This window comes from Mixophyes fleayi, chromosome 3 (assembly GCF_038048845.1).
Source record: "Mixophyes fleayi isolate aMixFle1 chromosome 3, aMixFle1.hap1, whole genome shotgun sequence".
Lineage (NCBI taxonomy): Eukaryota > Metazoa > Chordata > Amphibia > Anura > Limnodynastidae > Mixophyes > Mixophyes fleayi.
The window spans coordinates 13,141,158-13,152,460 of NC_134404.1; the positions used below are offsets into that span (position 1 = coordinate 13,141,158).

General features: G+C 40.5%; 1 long non-coding RNA gene across 1 annotated transcript; it reads right to left on the bottom strand.

The window, feature by feature from the left end:
• Nucleotides 1-774: 774 nt before the first annotated feature.
• LOC142142591 (uncharacterized) lies at nt 775-10,054 on the bottom strand. Its single transcript, XR_012689230.1, has 3 exons — nt 10,023-10,054; nt 6,131-6,227; nt 775-1,049 (listed from the first exon to the last, which is right to left on the bottom strand). It is a non-coding gene; the product is annotated as an uncharacterized LOC142142591 (long non-coding RNA).
• Between the last annotated feature and the right edge of the window lie 1,249 nt (nt 10,055-11,303).

Genomic DNA, 11,303 nt, shown 5'->3' on the forward strand with positions numbered 1-11,303 from the left:
AAGGACTCTCCAAGGTGGTGTCAGGATTAGGACATAAATGTGTGTAACCAAGCAGTATGTTTGAACAAAAATAAAAACATTTAAATGAAAGATGTAGGTGCTCCTAGAATGATATCAGGATGACTTTCATTTGACTTTTATTGTCTCACCCTGAGTATTTTTTGGGACATTCGTTAAGTGTAAATCTAGGTTTATTTTATGGGAGTGTTTCCAAAGACCGTGTAGCGGGCGTTCACCTTGAGATACACTTGGCACTTAAAGACCTGTTTCTGTGTTTAGTAATTGACCCTTATTACCAGTATTTGCATCTATAATTAAAATTGACACTTTTACAACAAACTAACTATAGCTTATGAGTTTTGGTAGTTAAGGGAATGAGTTTAGCTGTAAGTAAACCCACATAACATATCTTATCAAATCACTCAATGGGGTAAATGTATCAAGCTGAGAGTTTTCCGGCGGGTTTGAAAAACCAATCAGATTCTAGCTATCATTTATTTAGTACATTCTACAAACTGACAGCTAGAATCTGATTGGTTGCTATAGGCAACATCTCCACTTGTCAAACCCGCCGGAAAACTCTCAGCCTGATACATTTACCCCAATATGTTACTTATTATCTAGTGAAATTTGATAGAAACATTCAACATTTTAATAGCTTACTGATACTTTTAAATGTTGAGAAGCACATTCATTACTTCAATGATATTAATTATATTTCAAAATTAAAATCACAAACTAAAAACACAAATATATATTTTATCTTGGGTTGTTATTTCCATTATTTGCCAGAGAGTCCCCGATGAGGATGTTGGCTCCGTCTATTCTCTCGTAACTGCCGTCACTTCTGTTAGTGACTGTGATGTGAGATATTTTGTAGGACTTCTGTAAATCCACCCTCCACCAGGGAGACGGCTCCGCATTTGTACAAGAGCAGGAGTAATGGTAAAAGTTCATATCCGTGTTCCCATCAATGGCTTTTATGGCGGTGGTCTGCTCAATGTACAAGGATGATTGTGTTGCAACACCCTGTAGGGCAACATTTTCATCTATGGTAAAGAAATGAGAACGGAGCAAAATAATTAACATTAATAAGCGTTAGATTGAAAACTATGTTATAATTATCCTGAGGGACTATCTTAGGGGTGTTACTAGGACCTAGTTTCCTATATCATTCTTAAATTACTGATTTTTTAATTTTCATTAATTTAATGCACATTGTTTTATATACAGTTGTTAGACCTCGACACACATTAATCTGAAATACATAGAAATGCATTGTTTTATTACCATCATATGTAACTCTATTATGCACATTGCTTCAATGTACATGATAGGTGTGGCTATGAATGAAGGTGAATATGGCTGTGAGACTGAATCATTGGCCTTTTGAAGACCTAGCAGTTCTCCTGCTAATATTTACTTGATAAGGAACCATGGGTGGATCTAGGCAACTGCTCTACCCGGGGCGATTTTAGGGGGGGGCGATTTAGGCCCCGCCCCCTTTCTAATTTCTAAGGCTGCTGATGGCTGCACACTGTTCAGGTCCGTTCAGCATTGGCAGTGTGCTGTCCCGCTGCTCTGATTGTGTTTAAAACACAATCAGAGCAGCCGGGCAGCACACTGTCAATGCTGAACGGACCTGCACAGTGTGCAGCCGTCAGCAGCAAGCCCCTGCTAGGGGGGGGGGGCGATCGCCCCGATCCGCCACTGCAAGGAACAGAAAACCTTGGATGCTTCTTCTGACTGGGTGTATTGAACTGACTACTCTGATGCTATGTATCGGGACCTATATGAAGTCAAAATTTGGAAGATTGTTAAAATTTTGCTGGCGGTTTTATCAGAAAGGGAAAAACAACCATTGACAGGTAATTCAACACTTCTCAACAAAATCATAACATGAAAACAGACGTTCTTCTTGGCTACAGGAATACCCAACAGGAGTCCATAATACACGAGTCTCCATCTCAGAGACTCTCCAACTTCTCAATTGTCCTGATTTAAACGGGACATGCTGACTTGAGGGCTGCTTCCCACCGTCCTAGTAGGGGTAGTATAGTCTGTAGAGCAGTTGGGCAGCGTCATAGGTAGAATAGAAAAAGGAGGGGGTAGCAGTGTTCTTCAGTCTAAAGTGACAATCAGGAGAGCCTCATTGCTCCATTGCTAATTGTCATTGCTGAAATAGAAATAATAATGGGTCTGGCAGGCTTGGTCTTCTAAATCTGCAGTCCCATAGTGTACAGTGTTATATGGGTAACACAGAAAGAGGAGAGATCTATTGCTCCATTGCTAATTGTCATTGCTGAAATACAAATACTAGGGCTGGCAGGCTTGCTGTAAATCTGCAGTCAAATTGTACGGTGTTATATAGATAACACACAAAGAGGAGAGATCCAATGCTCCATTGCTAATTGTCATTGCTGAAATACAAATACTAGGGCTGGCAGGCTTGGTATTCTGAATTTGCAGTCAAAGTGTACGGTATTATATAGGTTACACACAAAGAGAAGAGCTCCATTGCTATTTGTCATTACTGAAATACAAATACTAGGGTTGGCAGGCTTTGTGTAAATCTGCAGTCAAATTGTACAGCTTTATATAGGTAACACACAAAGAGAAGAGCTCTATTGCTCCATTGATAATTGTCACTGCTGAAATACAAATACTAGGGCTAGCAGGCTTGGTCTTCTGAATTTGCAGTCAAAGTGTACGGTGTTATCAAAATGGATTCACAGCAGTACACAGAAGAGCAGGAGCACCAAGCAGCTGCTGGCACCAGTAATGATAATAGTAATCCCTCTACATCAAGTGATAAAGCTTATCTTAAAGTGCATAGTGTTTGTATGTCAGGGAAACCAAAATGTAAAAGACACCTTTCACCTTGGTCAAGAAAAAATGCAATGTTTTTTTTTATAGTTTTATTTCCAATATCTCATGTCTTTAATGCTGACAGGTACATTTATTTCTGACACCATCAAAACAGAAGAAGGAAGCAGTTTTGTGACATTTACTTGGGTGCCAAAATCACTTCTGCTGTCACTGGCACATATTAATGCAAAACACTAATAAACTTTCTTTATATGCAAAGCAGCATGACCTATTTGTGTGCTAGTAGCAGGAATACCTAATAAGTATCTGTGGCATAAATATAGTTAATGATCTATGACCAAGACAAGACTTCTGTATCTTGAGTGATAACAATTAGAGGTTATGAAACTGCAGGGATTTTTTTTCCCCCAACATGCCATTCTACACATGCAGTGGCAGGGAAAGAATGAGGCCTTCGCCTTTCTCTATGAGTGCTAGTTCTGCAACTGTCACTGAGGCAACTTCTTGTAAGGTCAGTCGTGTCCGAGCAAGACCTTGTCATTCGGACTCCAAAAGTGGTGTCCAAATACTTTTACATGTAAAAGCCGAGCTGGAAGAAAACAGTAAGGCATTAGAGGAAAATTAATGTTCTGATCCAGAAATGACACAAATCTCTGGATTGGTCTTGGTCTGATAAATGCATGTATCCCAGGGGGGTCAGCGCTCGTCACCATGTATTAGCTGTGGAATTACCACAGTTATCCAAGGAATGTGTGAAGCGATCAAATGAACCATAACTGATTTCATGATCCAAGGACAATTCCATCTTGCACCACTTTTCTTTACTGACACTGCTGTGTGCCAATGTGTCCTAGATGTGCTAGGAACTGCTGTGTGTTTGAGTCATTGCTCTGTCGCTTACCATCCAGCCAGATCGCTGCAGTCTTTGTTTCAAAGTGTATGCAAATAATATTATGACCTGTGAGGTGGCCAAATTGACTGCAAATGACTTGAAATTAGTGTTATTGAGGTTAATAATAATGTAGGAACAAAAAAAAGAGCAAAATTATGTGATTTTAGCATATTTTAGGAATTTTTCTATAAAATACAGATCCGAAACCAAAACCAAAGCACGCAAGGGTGGTTTTGCCAAAACCAAAACCAAAACACAAAGTTAATCTAGATTCAAAACCAAAACCAGAACACGGGGGTCAGTGAACATCTCTAGTAAAGGGCTGTCTAGTGCTCCAGAAATGCTAGGCATGGCCAAACCCCACAGTGATATGTACATGCTTCCAACATACTTCAGAATCAAAGACCCTCAAAGTTGGGAGCCGCAACATGAACTTGGGAAGTAAGGAGTTATTTTATGCTTTAAGTGTTTCTTGTCATAAATGTAAGTAAACAAAAAAAAACCGGAGGAACTGTACACTTTGGAAAACCATGTTGCATTGGAGGGGGATATAAATTTAAAATGTAATGACAGATTTATAGTTGGGGTAGGGCATGTCCTAGATTAACTTTAAACTTCAGTGTAAAAAAAAAAGCTATTGAGTATTTGTGTGCTAAATGAAAAAACAACCAGTATTTAACTTATGTACAAAAAAATAAACTAATTTGCACCCCTTGCATTGTAACTAGAGATGCTCAGGCTCGGTTTTCTGAAAACTGAGCCCATCTGAAATTAGGGGATCCGAGTACCAAGCCAAGCCAGCACAGAATCTCTATGCGTCCTCGGATCTGAATCGAGGCAAAACATCATTGTTGCGCTGTCGGATCTTGCGGGTTTTGGATTCCATAAGTACCTCCCTCCTCAGGAGATCCAGCGCCATTACTCACACAGAAACAGGGGTGTTATTCTCACTCTCCAGTCTCCAGTGCCATTGCTCATACAGAAACAGGAGGGGTAGCAGTGTTCTTGTCACTTGACAAAAATTGACTGGGAATTATTGGAAATTAATGTTATTGAGGTTAATAATAATGTAGGGGTAAAAAAAGAGCCAAATTATGTGATTTTAGCCCCAAAAAATAGGGATTTTAGAAAAACAATCGGGATCCAAAAGCAAAACACACAACGGCGGTTTTGCCAAAACCAAAACCAAAACACGAAGTTAATCCAGATCCAAAACTAAAACCAAAACCAACACTTGGGGTCCAGTGATTATCTCTAATTGTAACATGGTTTTATCTAAGAGCAAAGTTACTACTTTATTTTGCTTTCCTTTCCTTAATGAATCAGGCCCATAGTGTTCACATTTAACAAAGGGACTAATTGACTCACCTTATTTCTGGGGAAATAGTCCTCGGGGCTTGTTCTATTCGCTGAGGTTTCGTAGGTGTCTCCGGGTTCCTTGCCAGGTATCTCCAAGTGATATTTATGGTTAAAATCATTACTCATTTTGGCTTGCACCTCACTGAGGGGTGACCAATGATAAGCAGAGATTTCTGCACCGTAATTGCTGGTAAGTTGAGCAGAAACACCTCACGGCTAATTAAATCTGCCCCATAATGTGAAAAATGGAATCATTCCTATAGACCTTTGTGTAGAAAGGTATAGTGGTACTGCTGCTGCAGCTAAGAACTCAAATCAAACTAGTGAACAAAGACAATAGAAGACTTGGGGCACTTGTGTATACACACAAGTCTCCGGGATCAGATGTTGTACAGATCCTTCTCATTGGCCCTAAGTGATTCATATCCATGAGGAAATGGAGATGTGACGTATATGATGAGTGACTGTTCTCATGCTGGCAGTGGGGATTGGGGTAAAGGGAGCAGCTGTGTCCTGGATTATACTCCTAGGAGACCTGAATAGACTTCACATCTCTTCTGTATATTCCATTGTCTTTATGGTCAGAACCAGAATAAGTGTACTGAGAATTGCAGAAGTGCCATTTTTCTTCAGTAACAGCATCTATAAAGTACATCTTCTGAGTATACAGTATGTGTAAGTGTCTCTGTAGATCCCGTTTCCTGATGAAATATGGTAGCAGGGTCCCCAGTCCAGCGTGCAATTCTCTTCCCTCCCCTTTTCCCATCTACTATCTTCCAAGAACTCCAATGTGGCCCCTTAGTGGTATAGGGGGATGTCACAATGTAACATATTCCAAAAGTGCCCCACAATGATGTCGCGGCTCAGAACTACTTTTCATTGAATGCTTAGAGGATATTCATTGGATCATTATGCTCAGATATCTTATGAGCCTCAGAAATAATTTGTTTTTGGCATATATGTAAAAAAATTTTTTAAAAAGGACAATATTATTATTATTATTATTATTATTATTATTATTATTAAAAGATCACATATCATGCAGCTTACATTCAACAGCAGTAGTACTGGAGAACAGCAGCAAGAGGGCAGCAGAGAGGAAAAATATCATTCTTCCGATAAAACCAAAAATGTTTTAAACGCCAACCTAAAGAAACAATATTGAAAAAAATTAATGGATGTTATAAAATAAAGATATTTACATTTTTTCATGCTGAATACAAATAATCTCATTTACACCAAAAATGCGTATACATACTTTCTTATACAGTTTTTGGATATTCTCCCTGCGCATGGAGAGGTAGGATGTGGGAATGTCATATAATTGTGGCACAATTATACGCACACACATTTGTAGATGTGACTTTTAGGAGGTGTATTTCCTGCAGGTGGGGGAGCGCAGGTGACACGATACATAATGATGATCAGTAGCACTATCTGATTGATTACATATTGACCCCTTCATAGTGATAGTGCTTATATCATTAGCATAGCAGCTAGATTATAGGAAGTTGGGGTGGTTTATTTGCATTATTTGATTGACATTTACATTGGTAAACAACAGGTGTGTAGGCGTTTGTATTTAGTTAAGTTTTTATATTGCCGGTAATTACTCGCTGAATTCAGCGAGTAAATTACTGTATGAACGGTTTTTAAGCGCAATTTTACCGTATTAACAGTAATAGTTTTAGAGCGTGAGTTTTTCGTCCGTCAAGCCGAACAATTGAATACCCCCCTTAGAGGTTACTAAACTGCGGGTTGCCTATAGCAACCAATCAGATTCTAGTTATCATGTTTTTAGTAAATTCTACAAAATGACAGCTGGAATCTGATTGGCTGCTATAGGCAGCATCTCCACTTTTCAAACCTGCGGTTTAGTAAATATACCCCTATGGGTCTGATTCATTAAGGAAAGTAAGGCAAAATAAGGAGTAAGTTTTCTCCTGGACAAACCACTTTACAATGCAAGGGGTGAAAATGAGTTTACTATTTTGCACATTAGTTAAATACTGGCTGTTTTTACATGTCTTGCAGCATGTGATTAGCAATATAACCATAACCTTTTGTATTAGCATGGTGCCAACGTAATATTTTAAATTATATTGCAGCTTTGTCAAGGCAAAACTATATTACCAGCGAAACGTGCATCGGCGTCTCTGTGGCTGCATCTTATATTATGATAATTTAAAATATTACGGGGGCACCTTGCTAATATAAAAAGTTAGGATTATATAGGTAATCACACACTCTGAGCTAGACAGCAGCATCTACTAGATAGCTAGCAAATTTATTCTCCACAAATCACATTGCCCCAAAGTGAGAATGGCATGATGAGGCGGTAGTTAGCAAATCACCCTCTACCACAATAGCTCTTTAAAGGCTCTGATTTAGAATGGAGCATTTAGAAGGTAGCTAAGAAATTATTATTTATCACAATATAGCTCCCACAAACTTCTAAGGGGTATATTTACTAAACTGTGGAGATGTTGCCTATATCAACCAATCAGATTCTAGCTGTCCTTCTGCAGAATGTACTAAATAAATTATAACTAGAATCTGATTGGTTGCTATAGGCAACATCTCCACTGTTTCAAACCCGCAGTTTAGTAAATATACCCCCATTAAGGAGTTTGTTAGCAATTATCTTTCAATACCTTGCAGTAACTAACACACTATCTCCTTTTACAATATAAACATTATAAACAGAACCTCAAACTAAGGAAGGACATCTATTATAGAAAAGGGAATCTAAATTTCAACAGAATAAATACTCATTCCCAATTGCTATGCTCGAAAATAAAAAACAGGAGTCAAATAAATTGCATCCACTATTTTAATTCACAATTTGATTTATTCACACCGCACCTTTTTCTATTATATTTCGCTGTTTTATAATCAATATATTTTTAAATTAAAAAAATCAATAAACTTAAAACAAGACTTTTGAAACAATAAGAAATACAAAATAAAAAACAATAAGTTAAAGACATGGTAGAACACCAAGGGTTAGATTTACTAAACTGCGTGTTTGAAGAAGTGGAGATGTTGCCTACAGCAACCAATCAGATTCTAGCCTTCATTTTGTAAAATACACTAAATAAATGATAGCTAGAATATGATTGGTTGCTATAGGCAACATCTCCACTTTTTCAAACCCACCATTTAGTAAATATACCCCCAAGTCTACCACTCTAAGTAAATTTATTTTATTTTTCTTCTCCTTTCAATACTGACAGGAATAATTTAGTGGTCGCACCCAGAGCCGGATTTAGACCTCATAGGGCCCTAGGCAGGATACTGTTTTTGGGCCCCCTCCCTGAAACAATCCATAGCACTATATTTTTGCAGCCTACCATATACCCCTATAGTTACGTAGAAGTGAAAGCATGTGCCGCCGCATGCCTACCATATACCCCTATAGTTAAGTAGATATAAAAGCATGTGCCGCCGCGTAGTTGGGTCAAAACAACATAATAAATATTGAAGTCAGGGCAGAAATACTTACTTAAGTTGTTTGCAAAAATAATACGCATAAATCCAAGTATGTGCTCTTGTCACTTTTGTACCTCTATCATCACACTGTGCCCCTTCATTGTCACTTTTGCCCCTTCACAATATCACATGTGCCCTTTCCCCATCACCTCTGTGCCCATCCCCATCACCTCTGTGCCCATCACCATCACCACCTCTGTGCCAATCACCATCACCACCAATGTGCCAATCACCATCACCACCTCTGTGCCCATTACCACCTCTGTGCCCTTCACCATCACCACTTCTGTGCCAATCACCATCACCACCTCTGTGCCTCTTCACCATCACCACCTCTGTGCCCTTCACCATCACCACCTCTGTGCCCATCACCACCTCTGTGCCTCTTCACCATCACCACCTCTGTGCCCTTCACCATCACCACCTCTGTGCCAATCACCATCACCACCTCTGTGCCCTTCACCATCACCACCTCTGTGCCAATCACCATCACCACCTCTGTGCCAATCACCATCACCAATTCTGTGCCCCTTCACCATCACCACCTCTGTGCCCTTCACCATCACCACCTCTGTGCCCATCACCACTTCTGTGCCAATCACCATCACCACTTCTGTGCCAATCACCATCTCTGTGCCCTTCACCACCTCTGTGCCCTTCACCATCACCACCTCTGTGCCCATCACCACTTCTGTGCCAATCACCATCACCACTTCTGTGCCAATCACCATCTCTGTGCCCTTCACCACTTCTGTGCCCCTTCACCATCACCACTTCTGTGCCCCTTCACCATCACCACTTCTGTGCCCCTTCACCATCACCACTTATACCCCTTGTTTTACTTACCTTTCTATTGCGCGCTGCTCCTTCTCCGTCAGTCCAGATGTAAAAAAAAAGAAAAAAAAAAGAAAGAGTCACGTGATCGCTCGTCGGGTCCCGGCAGCCTCTCCTCCTCTCTCTATCACTGAGACACTGAGAGGAGAAGAGGCTGCCGGGACCCGATTCGCGGCACCCGACCCCCCCTCCCCCGATTTACGGCACCCCCCCATCCCCCTCACGAGTCGCGGGGGGGGGGGTGCCGCGAGTTGGGGGAGGGGCCGAATTTTTTATTTTTTTTTCATTTTTTTAAAAATTACTCCTGTCCCCCCCAGCTGTGCCCCCCGAGAGCCGCTAGGCCCTAGGCAGGTGCCTAGGTTGCCTAGCGGTAAATCCGGCCCTGGTCGCACCCCATACCTAATAAATGAGAAATATTTCGGAATCTGAATATAGGGTAAATTAACTACTTACAATTAAAGCAACAGAAAAAAATCTGTTTCTTACCTACCATAAAAGTTCCTGCCAGATCTTTTAAGATTTGGACATGTAGTAAAGAATATGATATCTTAACAATAAGACTAATGTGGGAGGTTTGTGTTACAGAACCAGAACTGTGTAATATAAGTCTTGTTACCTGCTGATACTGGATGTCCCCAGAGTGTATCCTGGATATAGTCTATGAGATGAGGTCTGTGTGGGTTTATATATGTGGATAAGTCTGGTGAAACCGCATTTCTTGTAAATAATATGCGGAAGAATATTTTTTGCAATACTCATAAACTGCAAAACATGTGGGTTACATAGCTAACTGTAAAACTAATCATTATATAAATATTTTCTTGCTGTTTTTAAGAAGAATTGCTGCATCTTTGTCACATTCACATATTGTAAAAGGGTGTGTACAACGCATTCTTCATAGCAGTTTCTTCTCATTGTACATCCCCTGCCTATTGAATTTCAAGAACAAATTTGACCAGAGTAAGGGGTAATTTCACCTCAACCAGCCTGACCTCATTCCTCACCGGGATCAATGTACTTTTTAAAAACCCTTCGGCTCCCTTTCTGTCAATGGTGTTCTACAGACTATTATGGTGTAACTGTTTATGCTTAGATCTTCGTGTATGTAACAGATCATACATGCCAACTCTCCCAGAATGTCCAGGAGACTCCCGAAATTTGGGTAGGTCTCCTGGACCCCCGGGAGAGCAGGCAAGTATCCCACATACTGGAACTTACTCCCCAAAATGACGTGATTTGCAGTGAATCCCGTCATTTTGGCCCCGCCCCCTGCAACAAAATAATGTTTTTGTCACGGGGGTGGGGCCAAAATGACGCGATTGATTGTGCCCTGCCCCCCCCCGCCCTCCAACCACGCCTACTGCCCTCCAACCACGCCCCCTGCTCGGCATCTCCCGGAATTCACTTTTTAAAGGTTAGCAAGTATGTAATAGTTATACTACTCTTGGTTATTGTAACCAAATGTTGTAATATAATGTACTGTATGCTGAACCATGGTGCTGTGGAACTACTAAACCCAGCAATAATTAGTTACCTAAATAATGCATTGACCTAGTCATCAGTGATTTGCTATTCAGCAGGGGGATCCGTTGACCAGGAACAATGGCTGCTTATTGCATTTCCTGTGATTAGACCTGGCCACAGTAACAGCTGTAAGCGGATTATCTAGTCGGATCAATGCATCGCATAAGCCAATGTCGTTTTTAATTGGAAAAATGTGTTCCTATCTTTTACTGTAGTTATGGAACCGATGTGTTTTTTTGTGCTCAGGTATTTCCATACTTGCTAACTTTTCCTGGTTGTCTTCAGGGAGATCTTGGGAAAGGTGGGCGTGCGAGGGCGGGGCTTGACTAAATGCACCATTTTCGCCCCCTAAACGGTTGTCACAATTTGGCCA